At 38.3% G+C, this 11681-nt stretch overlaps 1 non-coding gene across 1 annotated transcript; it reads left to right on the plus strand.

Moving 5' to 3' along the window:
- Window positions 1–9837: 9837 nt before the first annotated feature.
- On the plus strand, window positions 9838–9909 carry TRNAD-GUC (transfer RNA aspartic acid (anticodon GUC)). The gene has a single exon. It is a non-coding gene; the product is annotated as a tRNA-Asp (tRNA).
- Window positions 9910–11681: the final 1772 nt, after the last annotated feature.

Here is an 11681-nt window from a genome sequence, read left to right on the forward strand (position 1 = left end):
AGAAAGGAAACCGAGTCTTAAATACGTTAAGATTTGGGGATGTCCAGCTTATGTCAAGAAAGTTGACCCAGATAAGCTGGAATCTCGATCTGTAAAAAGTAATTTTGTGGGATATCATAAAGAGACTTTAGAGTATTACTTTTACACCGATCATCGGGTGTTTGTCTTCAAACATGCTACCTTCTTGGAAAACCAGTTTATCCTTGAAGGAATTAGTGGGAGGAAAATTGAACTTGATGAAGTTCAAGAAGCATAAACTACTACGGATCAAGTGGAAACACCTGTTCAGACTGAACAACCTTATGTGGAACAGCCCATTCGTAGGTCAGGGAGAGTGTCTCTCCAACCTGAGAGGTATTATGGCCTTGTCATTGAGAATGACAATGAGTTGTCAATCATTGATGATGATGACCATGTGACCTATAATGAGGCTATGAGTAGTGTTGACTCAGAGAAATGGCATAGTGCCATGAAATCTGAAATGGAATTTATGTATACCAACCAAGTATGGACTCTAGTTGAGGTGCCTGAAGGTGTTAAGCCTATTGGGTGCAAGTGGGTATACAAAAGAAAGATTGGAGCAGATGGGCATGTGGAGACCTATAAGGCCAGGCTCGTGGCAAAAGGATTTAGACAAAGGCAAGGGATTGACTTTGATGAAACTTTTTTTCCTGTAGCCCTGTTAAAATCAATTCAGATTTTGCTTGCGATTGCTGCTTACTACGACTATGAGATCTGGCAAATGGACGTGAAAACGGCCTTCCTTAATGGGAAACTTGAAGAGGAAGTGTATATGACACAGCCAGAGGATTTCTTTCCAAGGGAAATAAACACCTAGTGTGTAAGCTGCTGCGAACCATATATGGTTTAAAACAAGCTTCTCGTAGATGGAACATCCGTTTTGATGAGACAATCAAAGAGTTTGGTTTTATCAAAAACATAGATGAACCATGTTACTAGAAAAAGGTTAGTGGGAGCGCGGTAACATTTCTTGTATTGTACTGAAAGAGGAGACGTCAAGAGAGTTGACACGCATAACAACGTAGAAGACCCACTTACAAAGCCACTTTCTCAAAGTCACTTTGATCGTCATAAAGACAAGATGGGTATTAGATACCAGAGTGATTAGCTTTAGTACAAGTGGGAGATTGAAAGAAATGTGTCCTAATTCCAATCATGTATGATGATTTAGGAATAACATTTATGTAATCTGTTTTGATTTCATTGATATTAATAAAAGATTTGTTTTGGTTTTATTGCGGGCTTTATCTATTTAAGTGTTTAAATAAGATATACCATAGTTTAGAGTAAAGCTTTTTATGGATTATGATGAGATCATAATAATGACACCTAAAAGATGATAACTCTAAACTTAAATATTTCCTGGTCGTAGGATTACTAACTTGTAATTAGTAATCCGCAAGGATCGGTACATACTATGCTTGCTTCATTATGAAGGATATCAGTTCTCATAGACATTTGTGTGGTGACACTATAGCTAGTATGTAGGTGATTATTATAGAATAAGTTCATTGGACATGACTCACACAGCTGAGCAACTGATGGAGGTCACTCACGTATCAGCAGTTGTTCACATAGTGATAGTTGTACAAGTATCCTTAGACTTGAGGTCATCATAGTCATCTTGTGTACACTGAACTATACTTTGGTTTAGTTCTTAGTCTCCAGGGACAATTATAAGGGCTCTACTGGGTATAGGAATTTGTACATGAAGATAGTGTATGATCAATAAAGGATCTACCCCTTCCAGTGAAGGAAGAGAATGTTCAATGCTGATCCACTTATGCTAGTTTAGGAATCTCTGGCCAGAGTGAATGAAATTAGAAAGGAGTTTCTAATTTACATTAAATAGAACTAAGCATAGTGAATGGGAAAGCAAATGATTAAATAAGATAGGCTTGACACAAGGTCCATGCCTTGTATTTAATCGTGACATTGCAGGGTAGAAGGAATTGATTGCACGGTAACTACTCACTGAATATGTTCTAGGTATTCTAAGCAGTGAATTCGTATTATCCGGATAGTCACGATACGATATGCTGAGAAGTATCCCTCACGATGTAGAATAAATATGATTAATTTATTAATTAATCATATTTAATGAATTAGAGAATTTATATAAATGATGATAAAATAGTTTTATTATTATTTATTTCTACTACCGGCTTAATATTGAACCTACAGGGTTACACCATAAAAGAGAATGATTTAATGGTGGATGAATTAATTAATAATGGCTGATAATTATTTATTTATGAAATAAATAATTAATTAGCAAATTTAATAACTGATTAAATGAGATTTAATTAATTATAAATTAATTAAGAAAAGTTCTTAATAATATTAATTAAGAATTTAATTTTGGAAATTAAATCAAGTGAGAGAATTATTTTTCTAAAGTGTTTAGAAAAGGGATTAATAATTAAAAGGTGTTTTAATTATTAGTTAATTGGTTAATAAGAATAATCAATTAAAGGGTTAATAGTAATAATATTTTATGGAAAATTTTCAGCTGAAAATTTTGCCTATAAATATACTATTATAAACCCTATTTGCCTCAACCCAAATAATTAACCCTAATTCAAAAGTTGAACAAGAGGGAAGCAACTAATTCTCTCAACCTCTTCCTCCTCCATCACATTGTACTCTTGGTGGATACCGGTGGAGTGCTTCACACTTGAGGAGCAGCTGCTAGGGATTTTCGTTCATCGTTCTTAGATCGCTATTAAAGACCTCCATCTTTCCATTAACGTAAAGCTTCTTAAGGTAAACATACTGAACTACAAATTAAATATTATTTTTTGCATGGATCCTGCGGAGGGTTTCGTTTTTTTTTTAAGATTTAAATTTACGTTTTCGTTGCGTTTATGTGCTAAAAACCCTTCAGGAAGCACCTACCTTGGAGCTTAAGTCATTTCCTGAACACTTGAGGTATGTTTTTTTAGGTGATGCATATACTTTTCCTGTTATTATTGCATCTGATCTTTCAGGTAGTGAGGAGGACAAGCTCTTAAGGATTTTGAGAGAATTCAAATCAGCTATCGGATGGACTATAGCAGACATCAAGGGGATCAGCCCTTCATATTGCATGCATAAGATTCTGCTAGAGGAGGGTAGTAAGCCGACGGTTGAGCAACAGCGCAGACTTAATCCTATCATGAAAGAAGTGGTGAAGAAAGAAATTCTGAAGTGGTGAAGAAAGAAATTATGAAGTGGCTTGATGCAGGAATCATTTATCCTATTTATGACAGTTCTTGGGTGAGCCCCGTGTAATGTGTACCTAAGAAAGGAGGTATCACTGTGGTAGCAAATGAGAAGAACGAGCTCATCCCCACTCGAACAGTCACAAGATGGAGAGTATACATGGATTACAGAAATTTAAATAAGGCCACAAGGAATGATCACTTCCCGCTTCCGTTTATTGATCAGATGCTTGATAGGTTCGTCGGTCATAAGTATTATTGTCTTCTGGATGGCTATTCAGGGTATAATCAGATTTGTATTGCACCAGAGGATCAAGAAAAAACTACCTTCACTTGTCCATTTGGCACATTTGCTTTTCGCAGAGTTTCGTTCGGGTTATGTGGCGCACCGGCCACTTTTCAGAGATGTATGATGGCTATATTCTCTGACATGATTGGAAATAATGTCGACGTGTTCATGGACGACTTCTCCGTTTTTGGACATTCGTATGATGAATGTTTGAATAATCTTCGTGTAGTACTCAAAAGGTGCGTGGAAACTAATTTGGTGCTCAATTGGGAAAAATGTCATTTTATGGTGCGTGAAGGCATTATTCTTGGGCATAAGGTCTCTAACAAGGGTCTTGAGGTGGACAAAGCCAAGGTGGGAGTCATTGAAAATCTTTCACCACCTATTTCTATGAAAGGAATCCGTAGTTTTCTTGGTCATGCGGGTTTTTATTGGCGTTTCATCAAGGACTTTTCGAAGATATCTAAGCCGCTGTGCAACTTGCTTGAGAAGGATGTGCCTTTCAAATTTGATGATGACTGTTTAACGACATTCGAGACTCTTAAGAAGAGTTTGATAACTGCACCAGTTATTACAGCACCTGATTGGACAGAGCCTTTTGAGATAATATGTGATGCAAGTGATTATGCGGTGGGCGCAGTTCTTGGGCAGCGCAAGAATAATCTCTTTCATGTGGTCTACTATGCTAGCAAGACCTTAAATGGGGCCCAAATGAACTACACCACTACTGAGAAGGAGCTCTTGGCTATAGTCTTTGGTTTCGAAAAATTTCGATCTTATTTGCTTGGGACAAAAGTGACAGTATTCACTGATCATGCGGTTATTCGTTATTTGGTTTCCAAGAAGGATTCGAAGCCAAGACTCATTCATTGGGTGCTCTTGTTACAGGAATTTGAGTTAGAGATCAAGGATCGAAAAGGTACTGAGAATCAAGTAGCTGACCATCTCTCTAGATTGGAGAATCCTGAAGCTAGTTCATATGATACAACATTAATCAATGAATCTTTTCCGGATGAGCAGTTGTTCGCAGTTCAGGAGGAAGAGCCATGGTTCGCAGATATTGTGAATTATCTTGTCAGCAATATAATGCCTCCTAATTTGACCACAGCTCAAAAGAAGAAGTTTCTGCATGAGGTGAAGTGGTATATGTGGGATGAATCGTATTTGTTTAGACAGGGAGCTGACCAGATCATCAGGAGATGTATCCCATTCTGTGAGACGGAGGGGATATTACGAGACTGCCACTCCACAGTTTATGGCGGACACTGTGGTGGTGAAAAGACGGCAGCTCGTATTCTGCAAGCAGGTTTTTTCTGGCCTACTTTGTTTAAGGATGCTCATCAGTTCGTTTTAAGGTGTGATCGTTGCCAAAGAGTGGGAAATCTTACGAGAAAGGATGAGATGCCGTTAAATGTGATGCTTGAAGTCGAGGTCTTTGATGTTTGGGGAATCGATTTCATGGGGCCTTTTGTCTCGTTCTGCAATAATTAGTACATCTTGCTGGCAGTCGATTATGTCTCAAAATGGGTAGAAGTCAAGGCTCTACCGGCAAATGATGCAAAGTCAGTGTTGAATTTTCTTCATAAGCAGATTTTCACAAGGTTTGGAACGCCACGAGTAATCATAAGTGATGAAGGGTCGCATTTCTGCAACCGTAAGTCTACTTCTATGATGCAGCGCTATAATGTGAATCAGCGAGTTGCTACTACCTATCATCCGCAAACAAATGGTCAAGCGGAAGTGTCTAACAGAGAGATCAAGCGCATTTTAGAGAAGGTTATTTGTCCGTCAAGGAAGGATTGGTCTTTAAAGCTTGATGAAGCTGTTTGGGCTTACAGAACAACATACAAAACTCCACTTGGGATGTCCCCGTTTCAACTTGTGTATGGTAAGGGATGTCATTTACCTGCGGAGCTTGAGCATAAGGCCTATTGGGCATTGAAGAAGTTGAACCTGGATCTAGCTGCAGCTGGAAAGAAGCGAATGCTTCAGCTTAATGATCTTGATGAATTTCGACTCCAGGCGTACGAAAACAACAAAATGTACAAGGAAAAATTGAAAAGATGGCACAATAGGAAGCTACATCCTAAGTTATTCGTGTCGAGGCAACAAGTTCTTTTATTCAACTCTCGTCTCCGACTTTTTCCTAGGAAGTTGAAATCAAGGTGGTCGGGACCTTTTATTGTCAAAACTGTGTTTCCACATGGAGCGGTGGAGATTTTTGAATATGATCCGGACCAAGCATTCAAAGTTAATGGTTAGTGTTTGAAGCACTACTATGGGGATACGGCAAACCGTGAAGTGGTTAGTGCCGTTTTATTGTCAACTTGAGTAAGGTACGCATCGTCAAGCTAATGACGAAAAAGAAGTGCTTCGTGGGAGGCAACCCATGATTTGTTGTTACAGGAACCCTTAGAAGTTAATAACCTATCCAAAACCACAAAAAAATTAGAAAAACGGAGCCTGGAAAAAAAATTTCCAGAAGCCCCCTGAGCGCCCGTTCAGCAGCGCTCAGCTTGCTGATCGACCGCTCAGGGGTCGACTGGAAGAATTTTTTTAAGGCCAAATAAAAAACAAAAAAAAAGCTGAAAAACAAAAAAATAAAACACAGCCCCATTACCCACGTCCTATTTCCCCATTACCCCATGATTCTAACCCTCAAACCCAATCCTAATCAATTTTTACCCTAATCCCTACCCTATATATACATACACCTATCCCATATATCCTCCATACACTTTCAAACCTTAAACTCTCTCCCAAACACAAAAACACAAATCTTTAATACTTTTACTCAGTTTCGATGGCACCCAAGAGATCAAGGACTATCGATAGTAGCAGCACTGTCCTTACTGCTGATTCTTCGAGGGGTACTGCTGCGAGGCCTCGTTTGAATGATAGGGCTGCTGAGGAGGAGTATACTAGGCTTCTGGGTAAGCCAATTTTGAAGGAGAGGGAGTTCTTACCATCGGGGAGGGATGGTGAGTTGTTGCCTATGATTGCTGAGAAGGGGTGGATTGCTTTTTGTGAGTCTCCTGAAGCAGTGTCGATGAGCATGGTTCGCGAGTTCTATGCAAACGCGAAGGCCGAGAAGAATGGGTATTCTACGGTCCGGGGGATGACGGTTGATTATCACCATGCGGTGATTCACCGTGTGATTGGGCATAGACAGAGGAAGCCCACGGAAGAGAACTGGAACGAGAAGACTACTGAGGATTTTGACTTGGATTTGATTTGTGCTACTCTCTGTAGGCCGGGCACAATGTGGACCTTCAAGACTGGGACTAATGAGTATCGTCACTTTCCAGTGATCGCGATGAATAGGTATGCTCGTGCATGGAATGCTTTTATTTGTGCTAATATTCTACCTACTTCACATGCACATGAGGTCACAGTTAAGAGATCGCAGTTTTTGTGGGGAATTTTAAATGAGGAGTACTATGTGGACCTTGGTGAGTTCATCTACCAAGGAATTCTGAAGTTTTTGAGGGGAGCTAACCACATGAACATCCCTTATGCATCCACGGTTACCAAGCTTTGCCGAGCGGTGGTAGTTCAGTGGCCGTCTCATGAGCAGTTGCAGTTGCCGGCTGCTCCTATTAATTCCGGGACTCTGCATGCGATGCAGGAGTGGACCGGTGGTGAGCCCGAGGATATCCGCCTCTTGATACACCACCCTCTGAGGGTGATGATGATGATCTCTCCGAGTAGGTATACCCTGTGTTCCTTTCTACTACCTTCACTGGGGACAGTGAAGATTTTAAGTTTGGGGGTGGTAGTTAAGGAATATTTTGTGTATGTGTCATATAGTTGCATATTCATGATAGTTTAGTTCATATAATTGCATAAATTTTGCCATATAGTTTTTTTATTTATAGCTTTATTTGTTTATCATGTCATGTAGCTCATGCATATACCATGATCCCTTTTGCGCTGATTGACCAATTGATTTGTGATGTTGATGCAAGTGTAGTGATAGCGTTAAAGTGATGATTGAGTCATGTAGGGTGATATGCATGCTAGAAACACTTGTAATTTCACTAAGTCTTAGAGAATGCTTGAGGACTAGATTGTTGTTATGGTTTAATGGTTTTTGAGGTTAATCTATTGATTATGCTTAGAATTTTATAACAGGTTCTTAGTGATAAAAGGCATGAAAAGAAAAAAATGGAGTGAAAAATGGAATTCATTGCTAATTGTGGCTAGGCGTCAAATGGCTAGTAGCCGGCTCGTATGTTTATGCGAGTAGTCTAGGGTTGAGCAAGAGGGAGTGAAACGCACTTGCTTAGAAATTGAAAAAAAAAGAAAGTAGAAAAAAAATGGAAAAAAAAAGAAAAAAATAAAGAGTATGCATAATTGATCAAGAGTGGGCTCTTTGGTATTCGAGTTATTAAGTTCTTAGGGGACTTTGTGCCTAGTGACCTAAGGCTTTTATAGTCTGGGATCCGCTAACCTAACGCTCGTTACATGGATTCCATTGTATAAGTCTTGTGTGGACCTCACTCATTGCACGGTCAAATAAGCATTTGTTGTTATAAATAAAAAGCAGGATTCCGTAATAAGCTCTAGGATTCTTGAAGTGTTATAAGTCACTTTGTGCCTAGAATTTTTATTCTTCGTATAATCATGTGATTGCCTTGATGATAGTTGAGTCATGATAATTGATATAGTTTCGAAGCATATCTGTTAAGCATCTACACACATCACGTTTCTGGATGTATGTTAGTTTGTATGATTCGATTGATCTTTATTCGCCTAATTGCATTTGTTGAGATGTCGTAAGTTGGTTGGTTTGGTGGTAGTAAGGGGGATCGCTGCATTTCATATAGATTGCATTCATGCATGTTTTTATTTTGTTTTTGAGTCTATGACGCTTGAGGACAAGCATCGATTTAAGTTTGGGGGTGTGATAAGTGGCATTTTACACCACTTAGAACGTCTTATAATAGCTTAAATTGGTGTCTTAAAATCAAGTATTTTGTGTATTTGATGCATTTTTCTAGTGTTTATGCATTTCAGGGTATTAGTTGCATTTCGGGAGAAAATTCATCAATAATAAGCCTTGGCATGTGTTTAGCATTGCAAGTGGGAAGATAGGAGTAGATTGCAGCGAAGAAACGGAGCAAAACAGATCATTTTTCCAGAAGGGGTCTGAGCGCCCGCTCAGGAAAGCTGAGCGGCCGCGCAGGGTCGTAATTTCAGAATAAATATTTTAGACTCCTATTTCTGTTTGGCTTCCATCTTCTGAGTTATCTGGGTTTTATGGGACTCCTATATAAGTAGATTTCAGAGATGTTTCAAAAGGGTTGGATCGTAGTGTTAATCAAGGAGCGAAGGAGATAAGGAAGAAGACCGTTTTAGCACACCGCAACGAAGAGGAAGCATATTTTCTTGTGATTCTTTATTTCATTGTAACGTTGGATGCTAGTTTTCTTTACTTTGAACCTAATTACTCTTTTGACGTTCTCTGGTTTAATATAAGTAGTTTTAGTTATTATTCTCTTGTGTTTATTTATCATGTTTTCATATGAACCCATGATGACGATGAGTGCTATCATGGGCTAATCGTGATCATGGGGTCGTAACGGATTTACTATGGAATTCTTTAGTTAGTTGTTTAATACCTTAGTGTGTGATGATTGTATGATATCTAGTATTGGTTGTGCGTATTCGTCTTATGTGCATCGTGAACATATAAGATAGGGTGTTAATCTCTTGTGAAGCGATGATGGATCTTGAGATTTAGAACTTGCCATGCTAGCATAGATTCATGTACGAGTATGCATGATTAGTGGGTAACTCTAACCGTTTTATTCGCCTTGTGTAGTCAAAAGGAATAACTTGTGCTTAAATGGTTATGTTGTCAATTTATGTAAACATATAGGGACTCAACATAATTTATGCCTATTCAACTTCTATCTTAATTGTGGATGTTTGGTAGAATGGTATTAGTACAATGAAAGTTGGCTTTTATCAGTTTCGTGTTATTCGATTAATATCATCACTATTGCATGCTAAGGGTAATAACAATAGCTATTGAAGGAAGTAGTAATGAAGTTGTGATCTCATGAGTGTTTTAATATTGTTAAATTAAGTGTTAGTTAAGTGGTTAATTATAGTAGTTAATTATAGTTAATAATTAGTTAATCAAATCTAAGTGTTATTGTCTTAACATTGAGAAGTAATCATACATTGGTGAGTGAGTTTAATTGAACATAATTAGTCTGAGTCTCTATGGGAACGAATTAGAAAGTATTCTATATTACTGCGAACGCGTATACTTGCGTGTATTATTAGCGCGTGTTTTTTCCCTAACAAGTTTTTGTCGTTGTAGTATAGTGGTAAGTATTCCCGCCTGTCACGCGGGTGACCCGGGTTCGATCCCCGGCAGCGGCGCCAAAAACTTGTTAGGGCAAAAACACGCGCTAATAACACACGCAAGTATACGCGTTCACAAGTAATATAGAATACTTTCTAGTTCGTTCCCACAGAGACTTAGACTAATTATGTTCAATTAAACTCACTCACCAATGTATGATTACTTCTCAATGTTAAGACAATAACACTTAGATTTGATTAACTAATTATTAACTAAAATTAACTACTATAATTAACCACTTAATTAACACTTAATTTAACAATATTAAAACACTCATGAGATCACAACTTCATTACTACTTCCTTCAATAGCTATTGTTATTACCCTTAGCATGCAACAGTGATGATATTAATCGAATAACAAGAAACTGATAAAAGCCAACTTTCATTGTACTAATACCATTCTACCAAACATCCACAATTAAGATAGAAGTTGAATAGGCATAAATTATGTTGAGTCCCTATATGTTTACATAAATTGACAACATAACGATTTAAGCACAAGTTATTCCTTTTGACTACACAGGGCGAATAAAACGGTTAGAGTTACCCACTAATCATGCATACTCGTACATGAATCTATGCTAGCATGGCAAGTTCTAAATCTCAAGATCCATCGTCGCTTCACAAAAGATTAACACCCTATCTTATATGTTCGCGATGCACATAAGACGAATACGCACAACCAATACTAGATATCATACAATCATCACACACTAAGGTATTAAACAACTAACTAAAGAATTCCATAGTAAATCCGTTACGACCCCATGATCACGATTAGCCCATGATAGCACTCATCGTCATCATGGGTTCATATGAAAATATGATAAATAAACACAAGAGAATAATAACTAAAATTACTTATATTAAACCAGAGTACGTCAAAAGAGTAATTAGGTTCAAAGTAAAGAAAACTAGCATCCAACGTTACAACGAAATAAAGAATCACAAGAAAATATGCTTCCTCTTCGTTGCGGTGTGCTAAAACGGTCTTCTTCCTTATCTCCTTCGCTCCTTGATTAACACTACGATCCAACCCTTGTGAAACGTCTCTGAAATCTACTTATATAGGAGTCCCATAAAACCCAGATAACTCAGAAGATGGAAGCCAAACAGAAATAGGAGTCTAAAATATTTATTCTAAAATTATGACCCTGCGCGGCCGCTCAGCTTTCCTGAGCGGGCGCTCAGCTTCCTGCGCGGCCGCTCAGCAGAGCTGAGCGGGCGCTCAGACCCCTTCTGGAAAAATGATTTGTTTTGCTCCATTTCTTCGCTGCAATCTGCTCCTATCTTCCCACTTGCAATGCTAAACACATGCCAAGGCTTATTATTGATGAATTCTCTCCCGAAATGCAACTAATACCCTGAAATGCACAAACACTAGAAAAATGCATCAAATACACAAAATACTTGATTTCAAGACACCAATTTAAGCTATTATAAGACGTTCTAAGTGGTATAAAATGCCACTTATCAGTACTACTGAGCAATTGATTGCTCACCCTTGCAGAATGTTTTATATTTGTATTGCAGATGCCTAGGAGATTCTTCCGCGGTGGTCAGGGCAGAGTTCCAGTTCCTTCCGTGTCAGGCTCCTCTGAGGTTGTTGTGTCAGACCAAAGGCGGTCTGTCGAGTTACTGTATTAAGTTAGTTGTGTCAGGATTGTTGTTGTAAGTTGGTTTTTTAATAGTTGTAACGTAAATCACACTTAAACCTGAAAAAGATTTTGGAAAAGGGGTTGTGTTTATGTTAAGTTAGATTATATTATGTTGTTATTAATGGTACT

The sequence above is a fragment of the Apium graveolens genome, chromosome 11, assembly GCF_009905375.1.
Source record: "Apium graveolens cultivar Ventura chromosome 11, ASM990537v1, whole genome shotgun sequence".
NCBI lineage: Eukaryota > Viridiplantae > Streptophyta > Magnoliopsida > Apiales > Apiaceae > Apium > Apium graveolens.